Source organism: Oryx dammah, unplaced genomic scaffold (assembly GCF_014754425.2).
Source record: "Oryx dammah isolate SB20612 unplaced genomic scaffold, SCBI_Odam_1.1 HiC_scaffold_18, whole genome shotgun sequence".
Taxonomy (NCBI): domain Eukaryota; kingdom Metazoa; phylum Chordata; class Mammalia; order Artiodactyla; family Bovidae; genus Oryx; species Oryx dammah.
Genome location: NW_024070202.1, coordinates 13,966,689 through 13,990,189, shown reverse-complemented (window position 1 = coordinate 13,990,189; position 23,501 = coordinate 13,966,689). Strand labels below are relative to the sequence as shown.

At 43.1% G+C, this 23,501-nt stretch overlaps 1 protein-coding gene across 3 annotated transcripts in view; it reads left to right on the top strand.

The window, feature by feature from the left end:
• Positions 1-23,501, top strand: part of SLC25A13 (solute carrier family 25 member 13) — a 232,817-nt gene that overhangs the window by 172,993 nt on the left and 36,323 nt on the right. The window lies entirely within an intron of this gene.

Here is a 23,501-nt window from a genome sequence, read left to right as displayed (position 1 = left end):
TGTAGCCTGCCAGGTTCCTCTGTCCATGGAATCCTCCAGGCAAGAACATTGGAGTGGGTTGCCATTTCCTACTCCATCTTCTGTTTTGTAAATAAGTTTATCTGTATCAGTGTTTTTAAAAGATTCTGGATGTGAGCGTTGTCATATGGTGTTTGTCTTTATGTGGCTTAACTTCACTTCAAATGATGACCTCTAGTTCCATCGGTGTTGCTGCCGATGGCATCGTTTCACTCTTTTTCGTGGCTGAGTAGTATTCCACTGTCCGTATGCACATCTTCTGTCGCTGGGCGTGCAGGTTGCCTCCGTGTCCTGGCTGTTGTGGATAGTGCTTCAGTGAGCATCGTGGTGCACGTATCCTTTCGAACCATGTTTTTCTCTGGATAGGCACAGAGTGGGATTGTTAGGTCATATGTTAGGTCTGTTTTTAGTTTTTTGAGGAGCTTCCATACTGTTCTCCATAGTGGCTGTACCAATTTACATTCCTACCAACAGTGTAGGAGGGTTCCCTTTTCTCCACGTCCTCTCTAGCATTTATTGTTTGTAGATTTTTTTTTTTTTTTTTTTTTTTTGGTGATGGCCATTCTGACTGATATGAGGTGGTATCTCATACTTTTGAATTGCATTTCTCTAATAATTAGCAATGTTGAGCATCTATTCATGTGCCTATTGATCATCTGTGTGTCTTTGGAGAAATACCTATTTAGATCTTCTGCCCATCTTTTGATTGGATTGTTTGGCCTTTTTTAATATTGAGACACATGAGCAGTTTGTAAATTTTGGAGATTAATCCCTCATTTGTCACATCATTTGCAGATATTTTCACCTATTTTGTGGGTTATCTTTGGTTTATGGATTCCTTTGCTATGCAGAAACTTCTGAGTTTAATTAGATCCCATTTGGGTTTTTTTGTTTTGTTTTGTTTTTATTTCCACTACTGTAGGAGTAATGGAAAGATAGTAATGGAAACTGCAAAAATGATATTGCAGTTTATGTCAAAAAATGTTTTCCCCGTATGTTTTTCTCTAAGAATTTTATATTATCTGATCTTACATTTAGGTCTTTAATCCATATTGAGTTTATTTTTGTGTATGTTGTTAAAGAATGTTTTATTTCATTTTTTACATGTAACTGTCCAGTTTTCCCAGCACCATTTCTTAAAGAGATTGTCTTTTCTTTACTGTATAATCTTGCCTTCTTTGTCATAAATTAATTGACCATAGGTATGTGGGTTTATTTCTGAGCTTTCTATCATGTTCCGTTGATCTGTTTTTGTGCCAGTACCATACATTTTTGATGACTGTTGCTTTGTAGTATAGTCTGAATTCAGGGAGCCTGATTCTTCCAGCTCCCTTTTTCTTCAGTCTTAAGATTGCTTTGTCTCTTTGGGGTCTTTTGTGTCTGCATACAACTTTTAAGATGTTTTGTTCTAGTTCTTTGAAAAATGCCATTGGTAATTTTTCCATCAAGATATATACATGTACATTTGCGTGTGTATATGTGTGAATCTATCTAATGCTTATGGGAGTTTATATTCGTTTTAAGAGAAAGAAATAGTTGATGTGCTCACATCATTGGTTCTGAAAGGGATTGGTGAGAATATGCTCATGGAAAAACATGACGTGAAGAGCAATCTCAACACATTGTTGACTGGGGGATTTTTGCAGAAATTAATGCTTATGGCCGGTCGATCTGTTATGTAAGTGAATATTGAAATATCTCCTGTCAATACTGTCTAAGTAACAAAAGATGTATTAATACGTCTCTGTTCAGTCAGTTAATTGCTCACCCCCAGAAGTAAGTATGACCCTAATATTGTTGCCCTATATTCCCATTACTGCAGTAATTTCCACATACATGATGTTTTTATGCCTGTGTGTATAGCTGTGTATCAAAATACCATTTTTAAGGGATGTTTTTATAACTTTTTTTTTTTGCTTTACATTCAATTGCAATTAATTTTTATGGTTTAGAAAAATTAAAAGACACAGCATCCATGTGCCTACCACTTAAGATGTCAGACTTGACAAATGCAGCCAGAAGCCTGCATGTACCTGTCCCAATAGCTCCCCCATCTCCCGAGAGATAAACCTATCGTGAAATTGGTGTTTTTCATTCCCACACCTGCTTTTTATACTATTGTAACATCTGAGTGTATCCCTAAGCAAGGTAAGTATTTGCTTTTGGATGCTTGGTTCTGACCCAATGCAACAAGAACACAGACCCAGAGATTCTTGTACTGGCGCCTTTGTGTATTTTCTTACTAGTGCAACTGTGTGCTTTGCTTGGAAGAAAAGAATAGTAAATGGAAATATAATTTTCAAACGCTGTAGTGTGGCTGGCATACAGTAAGTCTGTCTTATGGATGTGCGGATTTATAGGATTTTGAGTAAATATGATTGGAATGGTATATTTTTTTTATTTCTTGTTTTTTTAATTTTTACAGTGTTGTGTTGGTTTCTGTTATACAACAGGAATCAGTCATAATTATACCTGTATCCTCTCCTTCTTGAGCTTCCCTCCCTTCACCCATTGCATCCCTCTAGGTCATCACAGGGCGCCAGACTGGGTTCCCTGTGCTGCATAGTAACTTCTCACCAGCTCTCCATCCTGTATGTGACAGTGTATATGTGTCGATTGTACTTTCCCCGTTCTCTCCCACTGTGTCCACAAGTCCTTCCGTTCTCTACTTCTGTGTCTCCATTCCTTCCCTCAAAACAGTGCATCGGTACCATTTTCTAGATTCCATATATATGTGTTAATATACTGTTTCTCTTTCTGGCTTGACTTTGCTCTGTATGGCTGGTGATAGTTCCATCCACTGGAGTGGTGCACAAGCTCCCAGCCTGCCTTACTGTCCCCACTCCTGCACTCCTTCCTAACGGGAATGATGTCAGTGTTTCTCCATCACTGTGGAGGAAGGAGGTTCTGGCTATCTATTGTTGTGTAACAAGGCATCCTGAAACAGCAGTGGCTTCAAACAGCAGTTGACGACTCTTTCTCCCGGTTCTGTGGGCTGACTGGGTGCACTGGGGTAGTTCTTGCCTGTGATCTCCGTGTGGTGACGGGCAGACAGCAGCTGGGCTGGCATCATCTGAAGGCTGTACTGGATAGCCAGGATGGCTCCCGCATGTGGCTGGTGCTTACTCTGGCCCCGGAGTGTCTGGGGCTCTTGTGCAGAGCACAAGCATCTGCTAGGTTCCTTGCTGTAGCCTGAGCTTTTCAAACCTTGGCAGCTTGATTCTAAGAGAATGCTTCCCCAAAACAAGCATTCTAAGGGTACTGGGTAGAAACGGCAAATCTTCGTATGGCCTAGCTTTCAGTAGCATTTCTGCTTCATTCTGTTGGTCAGACAAGCACTCTGCCAGTTCAGCTTCAGGAGGAGAGAAGTTAGACTCAGTCTCTGAGTGAATGAGAATGACAGCAAAGAACTTTAAACTGTCACTGGAGGGTTCAGTTAGCAGTGTCATGGGACAGGAGCATCCTCATTGCCCTGCGCTTTATGAAGGTTTCCTAGTTAATCACATGTCTTCTCCAAGGACCTGTTGGTGATTCTAGAATCCATTCCTGGTCCACAGCACTCTTGGTTGCAGGGAGCAGAAGCTCACTGAACAAGGAGCAACTCAGTCAAAGTTTCCATTAAGGGTATACATGAAATCAAGGGCTCTTGAGAATTGAAGTGGGCTACTCTCTCTGTTTTCTCTGTGGCTTCTCGGTCTCTCTCACAGTGACTTTGCATCTCTGCATAGTTTTAAAAGACTTTCCTTTTTTTCTTACTGGAATATAATTCCTTTACAATGTTTGTGTTAGTTTCTCCTGTACAGTGAAGTGAATCAGCTACAAGGCTTTGCTTTTTTAGAGCAGTTTTAGATTCACAACATTGAGAAGAAGATACAAAGATTCCCCATGCACCCCCTGCCCACATACCTGCACAGCCTCCCCATGATCAACATCCCCACTGGCGTGGTGCATCTGTTACAACTGATGAAACTACATCGACACGTTAGTCGTTCAGAGTCCATAGTCTACGTTAGGGTTCATTCATGCTGCCATGGATTCTGTGGCTTTGGACAAATGTATAATGACATACCCATCACTATAATATCATGCAGAGTGTGTTCACTGCCCCGAAAATCTGTGCTCCATCCGTCTCTCCATGTTTTCCTCCGTGCCCCACCCCTAGCAGCCATTGGTGTTTTTGCTGTCTCCATAGTTTTACCTTTTCCAGAATGTCTTATGGTTGGAACCATGCAGTTTTGTAGTCTCTCCAGATTGACTCTTTTCACTTAGTAATGTGCGTTTAAGGTTCCATGTGTTTCCACAGGGCTTCCCTACCGACCCAGTGATAAAGAATCCACCTGCCAAACAGAAGACCTGCATTCGATCCCTGGGTCGTGAAGATCCCCTGGAGAAGGAAACGGCAGCCCACTTCCCAGTATTCTTGCCTGGGAAATCCCACAGACAGAGGAGCCTGGTGGGCTACCAGTCCATGGGGTCACAAAAGAGTCAGGCATGGCTTGGCATCTGAACAGTATTCCTTTGAGTGTGTCATAGCTTGTCTGTCCTCTTACCGAGGGGCATCTTGGTTTCTTACACATTTTGGTGGTTGCAAATAAAACTGCTGTAAACATCCTTGAGCCAGGTTTTTGTTGAAAACATAAAGTTTCAACTTCTTTGGGTAAAAACCAAAGAGTGCGATTGTTGAATCTTCACTGTGAGACTGTGTTTAGTTTTTAAGGAACCTCCTATCTGCTCTCCAAAGTGGCTGTGCCGTTTTGCATCCTGCCAGCAAGGCCGCTCTGCATCCGTGCCAGCATTTGTGCTGTCAGTGTTCCATGCCTCTCTTTACTTCCCCTAACCCATCTTCTCTTTCTCATGGTGTTCACTTCCTCAAGAATTCCTTTCATATTTTTGCTGGCCATCTGGTCTCTCACTTTACATTTTGACCTTCAACTTATTATTATCCTCAGCTCTAGCTAATTGCTTAATTTTGTTTTGTTTTTCATTTAATTTTTTGAGAGGAAATTTGACTGGCAAGCCTCAACTTGTGTGCTTGGTCGTAGAGCACTAGTGTGTGTGCGTGCGTGCGTGTGTGTGCGTGCGTGCGTGCGTGCGTCAGTCGTATCCAACTCTTTGCAATCCCTTGGATTGTAGCCTGCCAGACTTCTCTGTCCTTGGGATTCTCCAGGCAAGAGTACTGGAGTGAGTTGCCATTCTTCCTGACCCAAGGATTGAACCCGAGTCTCCTGCATTGCAGGCAGATTCTGTATCATCTGAGCCTCCAGGGAAGCCCATGACATGCCAGATATTCATGCCTTTGCTTGACAAATCTGTTTGTTTCAACTATTTATAAATGTGTTCAAACCCTTGCTGCACCATTTTGGTTTTTAGTTTGAATTCTGTAAGTATCCTATGAATAACAGTGTAGGTACTTCTGTCATAAAATATACCCAAAGTCTTTTTCCTTATGACTGAGCTTGGAATCACTTTCAGTCAGTCATTTCAAACCAGGGAGAAAATTCCCTCATGTAATGAACATGTGTGTCCTGGCAATCAGAGCTGGTCGTCAGAGTATCTCAGCTGGATTTAAGTCTTCTGTGATCATTCTCTTCCCAGGGTTTTCTGTGGAGATGTGGCCTCATGGTATAGTATTCTTAAGGCAGAATTCTAATTCCTCTGTGCAGGTACACATATCCTGCTTAGAAATACAGACTGATACAGGACTCAATCATTAAGTTGAATTTCTGTGAGATCGCTGCTGTGTCACATGTTAAGTAGCAAGATTTATTGTGTGTTATAATGATGCTTTGGTTTTAATACTTACATTACAATTTATTTATAGTTTAATGAAAACCTAACAGCTAGTTACATTTCATTATTGTTTTTATTTGGAGTATCTCTAGGAGACTTTTTGCATACCCCTGAAAATACAAACCATGTTGTAAGCTTCCCCCCGCCCATGGTAATTTATAATAATAGTTTAATAGATGACTTCCAACAAGATTATAGTGAATTAAATTATCCTTGTTTCATAAACTTTAGATTATTTAAAATAATTTTCATATTTTTACAAACAAAAAATTGTACCAAACGTACATATTTTAGTCAAGATCATATCATAAATGTTTTCTTTCAACATATGATTGTGATTTTTTATTCAAAAAATAACCATAATAAAGCTAGAGTAGAAAACTAAGCAAAAGAAACTGTCCATAATTCTTCAGTTCTCACACTGTAAGTTTTCTTAATCTGTATTTATGCTTTTTCCCTGACTTCCAACTCTACTGACTTCAAGGCTCAGAAGTTGTATCAGGTGTTATTAATATGTATGACCTGTTGTCTTTGTCAAATGTGGTCCTGCTTTGCTATTTGAGCTCTTCCTTTATAACTTTGTGCTGACAGCTAATTGTACCCTGGGGGCCTTGGGTAGATGTTGACAGAACTGAGACATCTGTAAATGCACAGGATAGGACTCTTGTCTCACTATTCTGCCTCTGCAGAACATTGTGCCTGACATATGGGAAAGGCTTAAAAATATTTATGAGATGAATAAATAAATGCTCGACTAGTGTTGGTGATGAGGGCAGTAAATGTGGGATAGTCATTTGATACACTGTGCTGCCACTGACTTAATTATAAATGGGCAGTGAAGACACCAAACCTCCAGGGATTGGAACAGGGTGAAGGAATTGATGGACCTTAGGGAATACCTCTAACATGCCTACACACGTACACCCCCGGATGTTTCTCAAATAATATTTTCATTGGTCACTCAGAAAAGGAACCAAGCTTTAAAAAGCTCATATTGGTTTATTTGATGTCAGTTCTAAAAATGGCAAATAAACTAACCTGCAAATATATGCAGGATCTTAAGAACAGGATGAAGATATACAGCTTGGAGCATTTGGTATAACTTACTCATTACTGCTTATGTTCTTAGTAGAAAAGATTTTATTGGATGGTTAACGTGAAATTATGTCAGAATCATAGGAAAAGAATGGCTTTAAAAAAAAAAAGACTGACAACACTCAAACACCACACCACACCTACTAAGAGTAGGTGAAACCGAGAACACTGACGGTCCCTGGGGCTGGTGAGGATGCGGAGCAACAAAAACTCTCATTTGTTCCTGGTGATGGTGCGCAGTGGCGCAGCCACTTTGGAAGAGAGTTTGGAGGTTTCTCAGCGAAACCTCCTCTCACAGTAAGATCCAATAACTACATTCTTTGATATTTACTCAAAGGGATTGAAAACTTATGTGTTCAGCAAAAGCCTTAAAACTGCTACATACTGTATGGTTCCAACCACAGGACATCCTGTAAAAGGCAAAACTATGCAGACAGCAAAAGGATCAGTGGTTGCCAGGCGTTGGGAGGAGGAAGGAATGAATAAGCAGAACACAGAACTTTTAGGGCAGTGAAAATACTTTGTATGATATTCAGTTCAATCGCTCAATCGTGTCCTACTCTTTGCGACCCCATGAATCACGGCACGCCAGGCCTCCCTGTCCATCACCAACTCCCGGAGCTCACCCAAACTCACGTCCATCAAGTCGTTGATGCCATCCAGCCATCTCATCCTCGGTCGTCCCCTTCTCCTCCTGCCCCCAATCCCTCCCAGCATCAGAGTCTTTTCCAATGAGTCAGCTCTTCGCATGAGGTGGCCAAAGTATTGGAGTTTCAGCTTCAGCACCAGTCCTTCCAGTGAACACCCAGGACTGATCCTCCTTTAGGATGGACTGGTTGGATCTCCTTGCAGTCCAAGGGACCCTCAAGAGTCTTCTCCAACACCACAGTTCAAAAGTATCAATTCTTCGGTGCTCAGTTTTCTTCACAGTCCAACTCTCACATCCATACATGACCACTGGAAAAACCATATTATAACGCTGCTAATATGTCAGTAACTATTTTCCCAAACCTATGGACTATACACCTCCTTGAGTGAACCTTAATTAAACTCTGGATTTTGGAGGATTATGAAAATAATTTTGCTCCTTCACAGTTAGCCCAGTAAGTCTTCTGGGGGGTAGGATTAAGGCACTGGGCTGCAGTAAGAATTCTATGGCTTGCCTGGTGCTATGGAAAACTCTTTCTCCAGACTTTTACTTGAACTTAGGGAAAAAATAAAAGATATCTGATGGCAGTCAGAGTTCTGAACGCTGGCCTAATTGGCTGAGGGCTGCCTTTGTGTGTGTGTGTCAGTCCTTCAGTTGTAACCGCAGGGACTATGCCCCACCAGGCTACTCTGTCCATGAATTCTCAGGGTAAAGAACACTGGAGTGGTAGCCATTCCCCTCGCCAGGGGATCTTCCTGACTCAGGGATCGAACCCCAGTCTCCTGCTTTGCAGACAAATACTTTATCATCTGAACCCCCAGGGAAGCCAAGGGCTACCCTGGTGCCTCAGAGACGTCGTCTGACCTGAAGCAAGTCCATCTCAAGATAGACCCTGAGCCAGCCAGCTGTTGCTCTTCTGTTCTCCTCCCTTCCCCTTTGGGAAAATCTGAGTTTTTGTTTGACTCAACACAGTTCAAACCCTGGGTTGTCCTTCTGGTTTTCTAATAAACAGGGGAGGGATTTGTTGTAATATGAAAATATGAAGAAAGGTTGGGTCCCATCTTTAATACAGTTAAGATACTTTAGACATTGAAGGTCTGTAAATCATTAAGGAATTCTGTAGTCAAAATAGACATACGAGGCAGAGCCCAAATGTGAATGTATTTGACAGGTCTGTACTTAATTACTTTTTAATATCAGTCAAACCAATTCCACTTCAGTTTGTTGGTTAGGCTTCTATAGGCATATTAAAACTTGAAACTTAATATTTGTAAACCACATTAACAGTGTACATTTTTTCTGCCTTGCCATGTAGTTAAGAAATTAAGAATAGGAGATTTCAATTTGGTGTCTGTCTCAAAAACAGGTAAGTGGTAAGAATCTGTTCTCTGTTCAGAATTCTTAACAGTCAAGTCACAGATTTTTCGCTTAAAAGCTTAATTTACACATCAAATCAAAGAAGAAAATTCCATATTGCTTTGTGTTAAGAGGCGTGCATTTAATAAGTTTAACTAGGTGTATTAGTTTTCTAGGCTGCCAGAGCAAAAATGCCACAGGCTTAACAATAGAAGCGTGGCTTAAACAACAGAAAACGTTCTCCTCACACTTGTAGAAGCAGGAAGTCCAAGATCAAGGTGTCTGCAAGTTTGGTTTTCTTCTTAAACTTCTTTGCTTGCAGGTGGCTATCTTCCCCCTGCATCCTCACATGGCCAACCCCTCAATCTGTGTATTGTGTTTATCCTAATCTCTTAAGGACTCCGGTCATATTGAGTTAGGGCACACCCATAAGACTTCACAAGGACTACCCTGATGGCTGAGACACTAAAGCGACTGTCTACAATGCGGAGACCTGGGTTCTATTCCTGGGTCGGGAAGATCCGCTGGAGAAGGGAATGGCAATCCACTCCAGTACTCTTGCCTGGAAAATCCCATGGACGGAGAAGCTTGGTAGGCTGCAGTCCATGGGGTTGCAAAGAGTTGGACACGACTGAGCGCCTTGACTTACAAGACTTCACAAACTGTCGATCAGGACTGAAGCGACTCAGCGCACATGCACGCATGTGACTTCACGGGCTTCCCACGTGGCCCTAGTGGTAAAGAACCTGCCTGCCAATGCAGGTGACATAAGAGATGCAAGTTCGAATCCCTGGGTTGGAAAGGTCCCCTGGAAGAGGAAACGGCAACCCACTCCAGTATTCTTGTCTGGAGAATCCCATGGACAGAGGAGCCTGGAGAGCTACAGTCTATAGGGTTGCAAAGATTTGGACACAACTGAAGCGACTTTAGCACATGTGCGTATGACCTCATGTTCCCTTCATCACCTCTTAAAAGGCTCTGTCTCCAAGTTCAGTCACATAGGAAGTATAGGCTCAGGTCTTCAGCATACGAATTTTGGAGCGACAGGATTCAGCCCATAAGCCCAGGAGATAAAGAGTTCTTTTCTCAGCTGCAGTACAGGTTCAGGTTCTTGATCAGAGCAGGGTGCTGACGCCTCGTGTGGCCACTGGGTCCCGCACTTTCCCTTCACAGCTGGATGGAGTGAGCGGCACCTCAGCCTCATGCCCTCATGAGGCATGAGGGCAAATATGCCAGCTTCTCTTTAAGATTGCCGAGCACCTGCCCATCTTCAATATTTGTGAACAGCAGCCGAGTGCTGTTGGGCACGGCGTTTGAATTTAGTTCACCCACTGTTATTTGCCGAATATCTGCTTTTGTACACGTGTTCTTCATACACCATGATAATACCTACACTGCATACAAGTGACATGCAAGTTATTTTCATGTCTCCATTTAACACTGAGGTAGAGAGTAAATGGAAAATGTGTCGAAGCTTAGATTTCCTAAGAAATCTTTGTTTCCCAATTTATTCAAATATCACACTCTGTATCATTCTGTATCCCCTCACAGCTCAGTTGGTAAAGAATCTGCCTGCAGTGCAGGAGACCTGGGTTCAACTCCTAGGTTGGGAAGATACCCTGGAGAAGGAAATGGCAACCCACTCCAGTGTTCTTGCCTGGAGAATCCCATGGATAGAGGAGCCTGCAAGCTACAGTCCATGGGGTCGCAAAAGTCGGACACTACTTAGTGACTAAATCACAAATCATTAGACATTTACTTGTGTAGACCTTTATTGTAGTTACAGTTTTATAGTTTTATTTGTATCTAAATAATCAAATTAATGTACATAGGTTTTAGTTTTAAAAAACACCTCATACTCCATAACTTCATATTAATCTATTTTTGACACATGTAAGCACACACATTTGAATGTCACTGTGCAATTAGATATTCTTAGCACATGTCACTTGTGAAAAGCACTTTAAATCTAAGTACATTCAATTGAGCATAATTAAAATATCAAGATACATATTCTTCATATACATTTTGCCACTTAATTTTTTAAGTAGCTCTAAGTATCTACCATGTGAATTCAAATTAAAGGGAGGTGATTAAATTATAGTTATATTTAATGCTTTTAGTTTAAAATATAGCAGAAATTACACTGTGTTAAAAAAAATACACTGCTATGTTTTCTGTGGACAGCAGATTGATGACAGAATCAATTTTTTTTTTTTTTTTTTTACATGGAACACTGTTACTATTCTCTGAGTATTCACAAGACTGTTGCCTAGAATGGTGGGGGCAGGAACAGGAATCATAAGGGCTTTATCATCTTGTGAGTTCTTTTGATGCCTCCCAAATTCCAAGAAAGAATGTTCAAGGAATGCATCTTGGTTAGTAAAGAAGCATTAAGAGAAAGGCTCATTTAGTTTGTAACAGGTGAGAGAAAATGAGTTATGGGGGCTCCTGAACATTTTTGAGATTATCTGAAAGGTTATCTTTTCAATAATGTGTTTAGGTTGCTGCTGTTTCCTGTGATAGTAATAGTGAGCAGAACGCCTCAAGTCATGTTTAATTCCCGTGTAACTTTTTTTTTTGTTTGTTCCCACCACGCAGTTTGAGAGATCTTAGTTCCCCAACCTGGGATTGAACCTGGATGGAGCCTGGCAGTGAAAGCACCAAGTCCTAACCACTGGTCTATCAGGAAATTCTCTATTCCCATGTAACTTTAAAACCTACTTGGTCATAATCATTGGCCCTAAAATAAGTTGCATTTTAGTGGAGAGCACTGTTCTTGGAACAGAGAATTTGGGCAACGCAGCAAGATTCTGGACACTGTTGCCTTTCTAAATATTTAATTTCTTGAAATTCTGTTTTTAAGAAAGAACTATTTCTTCCCCCAATAAAGTTAACTGTGCAGATCAGAAGTGTTAATCATGAAGTAAATCATATAATACGGCAGAAGGAATTTGGGTGGCAATAGTGGGGGAAAGAGAAGAAAAAATCAAGCTGAAAGAAGCACTCGGCACTGAGCAAAAGCTGTGAGAGAAGCCACATTTCAGGTTCTTTGCACACTATCTCGCCCATTTCAGAGAGGGGGTATTAGAAGAAAAAAAACCTATATTTTACTTAGAGGCTTGAGGACCGTATCATGGGAAAAATTAGAGCATTTGGAAAGAATGATGCTTTGTGTCGATAGAGTGCCATTCACTTGAGAAGCTTGGTGCTCGGGCTTCGTGCTGACATAGTTGCAGCTTCCATAGCCCCACGTCCCTCTCTGGTTGCTCTCAGCCCTCCTGGAAGCAGAAGTGAATTGATGAAGATCACAGACTTTAGAGGGACTCACGCAGCTAAAACTGGCATATGGAGATGTGCACTTCTCTTTGTGTCCGGAGCAAGATCAGGCGTCTGGCATCCACTTGCGCTCTTCTCCGTTGCTTCAGTCGTGTCCAACTCTTTGTGTTGACCCCATGGACTGTGGCCCGCGGGCTCCTCTGTCCATGGGATTCTCCAGGCAAGAGCACTGGAGTGGGTTGCCGTTTCCTTCTCCAGGGGATCTTCCTGACCCAGGGATCGAACCTGTGTCTCTTAGGTCTCCTGCATTGGCAGGTTTTTATTCTTTATCACTAGTGCCACCATAAACCCTAGCATCCTGTTGGGATGGCTTTAAAAGCCAAATGTTAGAACTCGATCTTGAGCATTAAGGGTGATTGTGTTGCCTTTCCCTTCTAGCCATCGTGTCGCCTGATCAGAAGGAGTGCATGGTGCGTCGTTTTCGGCAGGGGAAGCTCTACTGTACTGCCCTCAGTCTAGTCTCTTTCTCAGCCCCTTCTGTGCACATTTCCACAGCGGCTTGCCAGCTGTTGAGAGCAGCCCACACCTAATAGAACAGAGACCAGTCCACAGATAGTGTTACAACCTGTGCTGGTTATCTACCTAGCCATTATCATTTTTACCAGGACGTTGGGACCAGGACCATGATTAACTGTTTCTCAGTAAAAAAAAAAATAAAATAAATTTCAAAATGTATAAGTACCCAGAATGTATTGAATGTTAGTGTGAATTTCATTAAATATAATTGAATGAATTTGTATTAAACAAAAGCCATCAGGTTATGCTGAGCTCTAGGGCATCACCTGTCACTCAGAGGAGTTCTTTCCATCCTTTTTTTACTCCCCCCTTTTTTTGACCTGATAAGGCCACTTCCTAGGAATCCTGATTATGACCCTGCTTTCCTATGAAAAAAGGTTTAATTTGCAAGTTCCTAGGAAAGAAAAATTTGGAAACTCAACTGCACTGGCTTTAAAAAGGCTTTTTTAAACTAAATTCACTTAAACAGAGTTCCATCATGTATGTATTAATGGTACCCAGTACCACTGACGAAGAAGGCGATGGCACCCCACTCCAGTACTCTTGCCTGGAAAATCCCGTGGATGGAGGAGCCTGGTGGGCTGCAGTCCATGGGGTCACTAAAGAGTCAGACATGACTGAGCGACTTCACTTTCACTTTTCACTTTCATGCATTGGAGAAGGAAATGGCAACCCACTCCAATGTTCTTGCCTGGAGAATCCCAGGGACGGGGGAGCCTGGTGGGCTGCCGTCTGTGGGGTCGCACAGAGTCGGACACGACTGAAGCGACTTAGCAGCAGCAGCAGTACTGCTGATTGAGCGCTGTGGTGTGCTGGTGCTTGGTACTTGTTTTGGTACCAAATCCAGTACTTGTTTCCATGTTCTGCTCTCATCACCCTCTAAATAACACCCAAAATATGGGCTCCACGAGGGTGAGGATCTTTGTCTGTTTCATTTATTCCTGTCCACCCAATTCTACAGTTCGCACATTGAAAGTATGAGGAGCCTTAATGTCACTGTGTCCATTTTACAGATGAAGTAACTTTTGAGTGTGTAAGAAGCTTGTCAGAGCCTAGGCTGTCAATCATGGGGCCACACCGACTCCCAACAGCGCCCCCCGTTGCTTGAGCAGCTGCTCTGTGTCAGGCACTGTGCTGGGTGTTGGTACATACTACTTTATTTAGTCATCACAATGAGTCTGTGAAATGGTTACAACTCTTTGTTGTTGTTCAGTAGCTAAATGATGTCTGACTCTTTGTGACCCAGTGGACTGCAACATACCAGGTTTTCCTGTCCTTCAGTATCTCTTGGAGTTTTCTCAAACTCAAGTCCAGTGAGTCGGTGTTGCTATCCAACCCTCTCATCCTCTGTTGCCCCCTGTTCTCCTGCCCTCTATCTTTCTCAGCGTCAGGGTCTTTTCCAGTGAGTTGGCTGTTCGCATCAGGTGGCCAAAGTACTGTAGCTTCAGCTTTGGCGTCAGTCCTTCCAGTTAATATTCAGAGTTGATTTCCTTTAGGATTGACTGGTTTGATCTTCTTGCTGTCCAAGGGACTCTCAAGAGTCTTCTCCAGCACCACAGTTCGAAGGCATCAATTCTTAGTGCTCAGCCTTTAGTGGTCCAGCTCTCACACCTGTACATGACTACTGGAAAAACCATAGCTTTGACTAGATGGACCTTTGTTGGTAAAGTGATGTCTCGACCTTTTACTTGTTTATTTTTTTGTCTCTAGTTTTTAATGCACTATCTAGGTTTGTCATAACTTTTCTTCTAAGGAACAAGCATCTTTTAAATTTCATGGCTGCAGTCACCACCCACAGTGATTTTGGAGCCCCGCAAAATAAAATCTTTCACTGTTTCCACTTTCCTTATCTGTTTGCCATGCAGTGGTGGGACTGGATGCCATGATCAAAACAGCCCTATGTAGCGTTTAAACTCTGGCTGCCTGCTGCATCTTCCAGTCTTCGGGCGGAGGGCTTGAAGGCATGAGCAGGGGCCTTGGGCTCTTCCTTAGATGTCACTAACTGCTTCATCCTCTCATCTATGTTGCAGGTCAGACTGACTCTGCCATAACTTCCACAGGAGAGCCAGAGTGTAACTCTGCTGTTGCTGCTTAGGGCTCTTACGTTGTTGTTTTGATTTATGCTTTAGAACTTGAGTTGTGGCTCCTTACGCCAAATCCCGATCCATTTGATTCTATTTTCTGTATCTTTGAAGGCTATATAGTAAGACTAAGACTAATAATTGTCAGTTTCTGCTGTGAATCGAAATTATCCCACAACTCTGTGTGTGTCATTAAAGCAAATCTGCAAGCTTTACAAAACTCCCTTCCACTCCTCCTCCTCGCCTCAGAACTTGTGCTGTTCTGCTTAAGTGTAACATAATTATCTGTTTATCTTTTCACTCTCCCTAGATCTTTTTCTCCTTAATACCCTAAATAAATTTTCATTCCACCTTGCTTGCTTCCGTAAATGACTAGCATTCTCTCTTTCTCCCCTTCCCTTGAGAAATGGAGATGACAGGAGCTCTCTAATTTCTCAGCCTCCCTCTGCAATCGCAGGTCGCTGCACGCACTGGACTTGGCCTCCCCGTCTCAGCAGCCTAGGCTGGCTGCCTTCTGCCCTTCAGGAAGCCCCTCTCTTGACATCTGCGCCTGTGGCACCGTGCACTGTGGTGCAGCTGGAGGGTCTCATCATTTCTTAGCTCTTTGTTGTTTTCCTAGTCACTTAATCGTGTCTGACTCTTGGCGACTCCATCGACTGTCACCCATCAGGCTCCTAAGACCATGGAATTCTCCAGGCAAGGACACTGGAGTGGGTTGCCATTTCCTCCTTCAGGGGAATCTTCCCAACCCAGGGTTCAAACCTGCGTCTCCCGTATTAGCAGGCAGATTGTTTACCTCTGAACCACCAAGGAAGCCCTCTCTCCTGGGTGTTTCATCTTTCTTTCACCCCATATGAACCCTCACCTTCAGGCAGCACATACGTAGGATGATGCCCTCATCCGTGTCTCAGTCCTTAATTCCCAACTTGCCCTTTTATTGCCTCTGGATGTGTCATTTCTCTAGGTCTCTTTGTTCCTCCATTTTCCACGTATGCAAAAACTCTGAGCCTTTCTCTGATCCTACCCACTTTTAGCCCCACATTCAGCTCCAAGCCCTGCTGATCTCTACTGCCTCTCCCCACCGCCTGTCTCAGGGCTTCCCTGGCGGCTCAGCGGTAAAGAACCTGCTTGTGCATGCAGAAGACACATGAAATGTGAGGCCGATCCTTATGTCGGGACGATCCCCTGGAGGAGGGTTCCCCTGGAGGCACCCACTCCAGTATGCTTGCCTGGAGAAGTCCATGGACAGAGGAGCCTGGTGGCCTCCAGACCACGGGGTCAAAAAAGTCAGACAGAGCTTAGTGATTGAGCACACGCCCCTGCCCCTACCTCATCACCAAGTAATGGTTCTAATTCCGGCCTTTCTTCTCTCTCACCTAGTCTGCTAAATGCTTACTTTTTATCCCTGCCTTAGGGGTTCTCCCTCCTAGTAAACTCTCCCCTCACAGCTCAGTTGGTAAAGAATCTGCCTGCAATGCAGGAGACCCCGGTTTGATTCCTGGGTCAGGAAGATCCCCTGGAGAAGGAATAGGCTACCCACTCCAGTATTCTTGGGCTTCGCTTGTGGCTCAGCTGGTACCTACAGTGCGAGAGACCCCAGTTTGATCCCTGGGTTGGGAAGATCTCCTGGAGAAGGGAAAGACTACCCACTCCAGTATTCAGGCCTGGAGAATTCCATGGACTGTATAGTTCACGGGGTCGCAGAGTCGGACACGACTGAGCAACTTTCACTTTGCTGCCCAGTCACCTTTCTGAGACCTAGACACTAGTCCCAACACTGGCCGGTTCCTGAACTTGCCAGCTGCGCTCCCACTGCAGGCTCACGCCCAGGCATCTCCCCAGGGGGCAGCTCCACTCACCAAGGGTGGCAGTGCAGGCCTTCCCCTCACTGGCCCCAGCAGTGGTATTTTCCACCATACCGTCTCATACCCCTTCCAGCCATCTGAAGCGATGATTCTTCCATGATCCCACGATAAGCAGTAGAAATCAGTGCTCAGGCTCTGGCATCTAGTTTTGAATCCAGGCTTCACCTTCTTAGGTGTGTGACCTCTGGCAAGGTACATAACTTCCTTTCAGCCTCACTTGCTTACTTATAAAATGGGAATAATATTATCACCTATCTGATGATGTTTTGAGGACTCAAAGAGAAAGTCTAATAGAGCTTTTAGCAAGTACTCAATAGATGTTCTGGGATGATCATGTTAATTTCATCATAATTATCCTTATTGGAATCTCTTTGGACAGTTGTGCTGCTGGTTTTATTTCCCTTCTGAGTGTGGCACAAGGTTTTGTCAGGGTGACTGTGTCTTTCTCTGCCTGGATTCAGTTCAGTTCAGTTGCTCAGTCGTGTCCGACTCTTTGTGACCCCATGAATCGCAGCACGCCAGGCCTCCCTGTCCATCACCATCTCCCGGAGTTCACTCAAACTCATGTCCATCAAGTCGGTGATGCCATCCAACCATCTCATCCTGTGTCATCCCCTTCTCCTCCTGCCCCCAATCCCTCCCAGCATCAGAGTCTTTTCCAATGAGTCAAGTCTTCGCATGAGGTGACCAAAGTACTGGAGTTTCAGCTTCAGCATCATTCCTTCCAAAGAAATCCCAGGGCTGATCTCCTTCAGAATGGACTGGTTGGATCTCCTTGCAGTCCAAGGGACTCTCAAGAGTCTTCTCTAACACCACAGTTCAAAAGCATCAATTCTTCGGCGCTCAGCCTCCTTCACAGTCCAACTCTCACATCCATACATGACCACAGGAGAAGTCCTTAACCATTCTTAATTGTACGATTTAGTAGTGTTAACTGTATTCGTACAGCTATGCAACACATCTCTAGAAGTTTTTCATCTTAAAAAATGGAAACTGCTCTTAGAACAATTTCTCTTTTCTTCCCTCTGCCAACCCCTGGCAACCATAGCTCTCTCTGAATTTGTCCTTGAGGTTCATGCATGTTGTAGCGTCTGACAGGATTTCTTCCCTAAATAACAGTCCAATGTATGTATGTCCCACCTTTTCTTTGTATATTCATTGGCTGATGGACATTTTGGCATAATATATTTTTAATATTCTCCTTAAAAAAAAAGGAACTTAGAGATATAAAATCAAGCTAAAGTGGAAACCTTGTTTACATCTTGATTCAAAGAAACCAGTAAACACATTTGGGAGCCAATTTGTATTTTTAACTTTGGACTAGGTATGAGATGATACCAAAGAAATATTATGAGTGAAAACAATATTGTGATTTTGTTAGAAAATCTCCGCACATTTAGGGAACCGTACTGAACCATGTAGAGGTAAATACTCTGTTGTGTGACATCCGCTGTAAGATGCATCACGCAGTAAAAGGGAAAGGGTGTCTAAAAAAACAGGACAAGTTATACAAAGCCACAGTAACCGAACAGCATGGTACTGGCTGAAAACCAGGCATATTAAACTAATGGAATAGAATCGAGAACTGAGAAACACACCCTTGTGCGTATGGTCAAATGATCTTCAACAGAAGTGGCAAGACCACACCGTGGGAGAAAGAATGGTTTTTTGCAGCAGATGGTGTTGAGAAAACTGAATATGCATACATGCTGAGCCACTTCAGTCGTGTCCAACTCTTTGTGACCCTACGGACTGTGGCCTGCCAGGCTCCTCTGTCCATGGGATTCTCCAGGCAAGAATACTGGAGTGCGTCCCTGTGCCCTCCTCCAGGGGATCTTCCCAACCCAGGGATGAACCCACGTCTTTTATGTCTCTTGCATTTGCAGGCAGGGGTTCTTTCCCACCTGGGGAGCCCTTGAGAAAAACAGATATCCACATGCAAAAAAATTAATTTGGACCCTAACCTTACATTAAATGTAAAACCTGAAACCATAAAACTACTAGAAGAAAGCACAGGGGAAAAACTTCATGACGTTGGATTCAGCAGTGATTTCTTGGTATGTACGACACCAAGGGCCCAGGAGCAAGATTAGACAAATGAAGCTATCTCAATTTTAAAAACATCTGTGCACCTGTTATCTCCTTATGTATTTTACCGCCTCCCCAGATTATCCAAGCTAGCAGAAACCTTTCTCTCCTTTGAATTTCATGGCAATGTGTCCGGACCTTAGCTCTTACCACATATTTATCTTATGTGCCATTTTTTGTATTCATAAGGGATATATTTCTTGGAGTCAGTAGAAAACCCTTCCTTCTGCTTGTTGGTTGTGTAGCTCTGAAGTGTAAGTTGCTGTATTAGTTTGTTAGAGCTGCCGTAACAGAATACCCACAGGTGGGGTGACAAGGTAAATTTATTTTCTCACATTCCTGAAGGCTGGAAGTCCAAGACCAAGGTGGGAGCAGGGTTGGTTCCTTCTGAGGCTTCTCTTCTTGGCTTGGAGACGGCTGCCTTCTTACTCTGCTCCACGGCTCTTTCTCTGTGTGTACATGTGTCTGTATCTTGGTTTCCTTTTACTGTAAGGACACCAGTCACATTGGATTAGGGCCTACCCACAGGATTTCAGTTTACCTTAATTAGTTCTTATGAAGTCCTGTATTTGATTTTAGTCACATTCTAAGATACTAAGGGCTGAGACTTTAATATATGAATTTTGGTGGAATACTGTTCAGCACATAATAGTTGCTTCCATCTTTCTATGCCTCGGTTTCCTCTTATGTAAAATCTGGGGAAAAAATTACCTCTTGAGTGAACAGAAAACATATAGAATATTGATGCATGCAAGATAACACCCTAATAGCCTCTGATGGATGCTTAATGAATGTTTATTACCTCCAGTCTTCTTTAAAACTCCTTGAGAACAGGAATGCCTTCTCACTCATCTTGTGTCCTTACTGTTGCTAGGACAAACTTGGAACCTGATTGGTGAAAATATTTGGTGAATTGGGACTTCCTTGATGGTCCAGTGGCTAAGACTATGGGCTCCCAGTGCAGGAAGCCCAGGTTTGATTCCTGGTCAGAGAACTAGATCCCACATACCTCAACTAAGACCCAGCACAGCCAAATATATATATATATATATATATATATATGTTTCTTTTTTAATTTGTTGAATAAATACATGAATGTGAATGATCAAGCCTCAGAAGTGAATCTGCAATAGGAGCGTGAGTTTCTGTTTAGGTGGATCCAGATACTGGATATTAAGTAAGATTTCAATCATAAAAACTAGACTGAGAAGCCTGAAAAGAAGTCAGCGTCTCCGCTGTAAATATCTTATACCACATGGAGCTGGTTCTGACATGCAAAACCGTCACCTGGCCTGCTTGCCACAGACTCCAGAAAGTCACAGGGAAGTGCTTTGTGACGAACCTGTACACATACAAAAAGCAGTATCTTCCCAGCCAGAGGCTTCAAGTGATGAGGGACACGGAGACATCACATGCACAATAGGTGTTCCTGTCCGCTGTCTGCAGACTCGGCTGTCTTTGATCTCTGCGGAGGAGGGGTGTGGGTACGGCGCTGTGGATGGACAATCGGCCAGGAGGCTGAAGAGCAGCCGGGGCACACCATTCAGTGGGCAGGTCGCAGTGGTGCCCAGACCCCGTGCATCTGATGATAAACATCTTCTCTTGGTGCCTCGGAGTCTCTCATTTCCTTCCAGTTTGACTCCAAAGGACCGATTCGTCTTCAGCCCCACTACAGCGTGCCATTTTGAGTCTGTAGGTTCTTTCTTTCTGAAGCCCCAGAGGTAATGAGCCCATCATCATTTTTTCCTAGTATCACTGCACTCTTTTCTCCCCACTGCCTCTATTTTCTGCAGCTCTCTGAAGGGAACTTTTGCATCGTCCTTAGTGATTAGACTTCACTGTGCTGTCCTAAAGGGTTGATATTTATCAGTTGGCTTGGAGTCAAGGGAGTTGAGTATTATTTCTTATTTTATTGTATATAATATTAACTTTGTGAATATTATTTGTAAGATAATGAATGGGCTTCCCTGGTGGCTCAGCGGTAAAGAATCTGCCTGCCATGCAGGAGATGTGGGTTCGATCCCTGGGTCAGGAAGATCCTGTGGAGAAGGAAATGACAGCCCACTCCAGTATTCTTGGCTGGGGAAGTCCCATGGACAGAGGAGCCTGGCGGACTACAGTCCGTGAGGTTGCTAAAGAGTCAGACACAACTTAGCAACTAGACAGTAACAACAAAGGTAATGAATAAGATAGCAATTCTATACCTAAACATCATAACCTTTAATAATGTTATTACTACTTGGATATGTATAAAAGGTTTGTTAGAAGTTCAGGTGTAAAACATGTAAATGTTACTCTCTGAAAGTATGTAGAAAACTAGAATTAGAAATCAAAGCCTTAAGCCCTTTAAGCAGCCTCTCAGAGTTGAAAGGCAGCCTAGAGATGATGTAGTGAAGTAAAATGATTCTCAGCTCTCACTGCACATTTTAATCACATAGGGAGGGGCAGATGCAGAAATTCTCATTTAATTTGCCAACAGTAAGATCTAGGAGTCACTGCTTTTGAAAAGCTCTTCAAGCAGCCGTAGCATGCCACCAGGGAGGACAGTCAGCCTGAGAGCTAGAGGAAGGGAAACCAGTGTGTTTAGAATCACTGAGCACCGTGCCGGCTACTGTTCATTCGCCATCTCTCTGATCCTCACGACAAGTGAGGTGGTTTGACTAGCAGTGACCGAGGCTCCGTCGTCACACGTGATGCTCAGCTGCCCCTTAACCGCTCTTGGCAGCACGTGGTGAGTGTGCGTTGGATTTCTGTCCTGAGACTGCTCTCTATTCTACCCTTGGTGGACATGGTCTTCCCTACTTTTGAGCTTTTAAAAGTCAGCCTCAGGCTAATTCCAGCTCCGCAAATCCTTCCCAGCAGTTCTGCCCCGTGGAACAGTTTTTTAATTTTTATTTATCTTCGCAACATGAAAACTCAAGTCCAGAAGCACAAACACAGTCCTTTACTGTGCCCTCAGCCCTGGTATCAGGCCAGGTCCCTTTCATCTCTTCGTTTTGCCCCCCTTAGGCAGCTCTCTCCCTGTCACTTGGAAAGATGCAGGTGCAAACTCACAAAATACTCCAGGGCTGTAGGCAGGCAGGGGTTGGTCTTCTGGCCCACCTGCAGGTTGCAGGCGTGTGAGCAAGGTGTGGCTGTTCCGAGTCCTAGAGCAGGGGAAGCAGGCTTCGTGTGGGCAGAAGGCCCCAGCAGGCTCTCATTCCCCTCTAGAGGGACCTTCTGTGGGGCTTTTCATGAATCCAAACCAGGTTTTCTCTACAACTTCCTAAGTCACCCAGGAGAGATGAAGACGATGGGTGAAACATGAGATAAGCAAGTACAGACAGGGAGTCGGTGGCTGTCTAGACAGACTTCTCCATAGTTTATATGTGGGGAGAGGGGAACACCCTAGACTGTTTTTAAGAATGTGTGTCTTGACTAAGTTTGGTAAAAATGGAAAAATGATTTGATTCAGACAGTTAAAGGATGAACATTTTTCTTTGGTTTTTTTTTTTGGTTAACATTACCTCTCGTATTAGATAAGTTATGCAGCATTATTTATTTTTCTTTATAGAAGCATCACATGGTCTGTGTGGAAGAAACAAAAAATATAGCAGAAAATAAAGCATCTGTATCTCTGCTACATGATGGTCAGGGATAGCAGGGAGAAAGGCAGGCATGTGTTTACACATCTAGAGTTTTTGCTTCATAATGCATATTGAGTATCTCCCACCTTATTCTTATTGGCAGCATAATATCTCATTGCAGGCATATGCTCAAGTGCATTTAATCTGTCCCTTCCCACTGCATATTTATGTTGTTTCTGATTTTTATTTCCAGGTATTAAACAATACTTCAGAGGCCATTCCTATAACTGGTTTTGATTAATACAAGCCATTTTGTGAGGGCACACACGTTGGTAGGATCAGAGACTCTAGCAAGAGGTAGTTTGGTATGAAATTGACCCAAACTGTGCCTGTGACCACAGTAGCATCTGCTAAGCTGTAAACGTCAGCACCGTGTCTGTGGTCTGGTTTGGTGATGTGGCTACATAATGAAGATTCTGAACTACATGCGTGTGTCAGCCTTAGTTTGGAAGATATAAAAATGTAATATGTTTGAGACAAGGAATAACAAGTTGAAGTATAGTAAGAATGTGATTGCTTATAATAAATATAGGCTTATAGCTTCAAAATAGCTTAAAATTTCCCTTAGAGTGTGCACTTTAGAGATTTCCACAGATGATCTTGGAGGTGTGGCATCCAGCCATTTGCCAGAATGAACACATGTTGTTCACAGTTTTAGCTGTAATTGATTTAATGCAATTTTTTTTACTACTTTAATATTTATCTTATATGAAAAGAACAATTCTATACTCAGGTTAATACATAAATAAAATATAATAATACCTAAGTCCATAAAATAGTGATTGATGAGGGATCTGATTTCTTAAGAGAAGTAAAATAGCTTTCATCTAAGTTTACCTGTTCTCTGGCAATTTTTGAAATAGTGATAGAATTGTGAAGTATTTATTAAAAAAAAAAAAAATCCTGGGAAAGCCCGTGTTCTCCTTGCCCCCTTCCCGTGCTGAGGAAGGCACAGTCTTGTCTCTTTAACTGGACACCACTTGACTTTCATTTCATGGCTGCCTTTGTGTGCTTGGCTTTGAGTCTTGTGGTGGCAGTTGATTGCGCTTCAAGGAATGTTTGTCACTGTAGCGTGAGG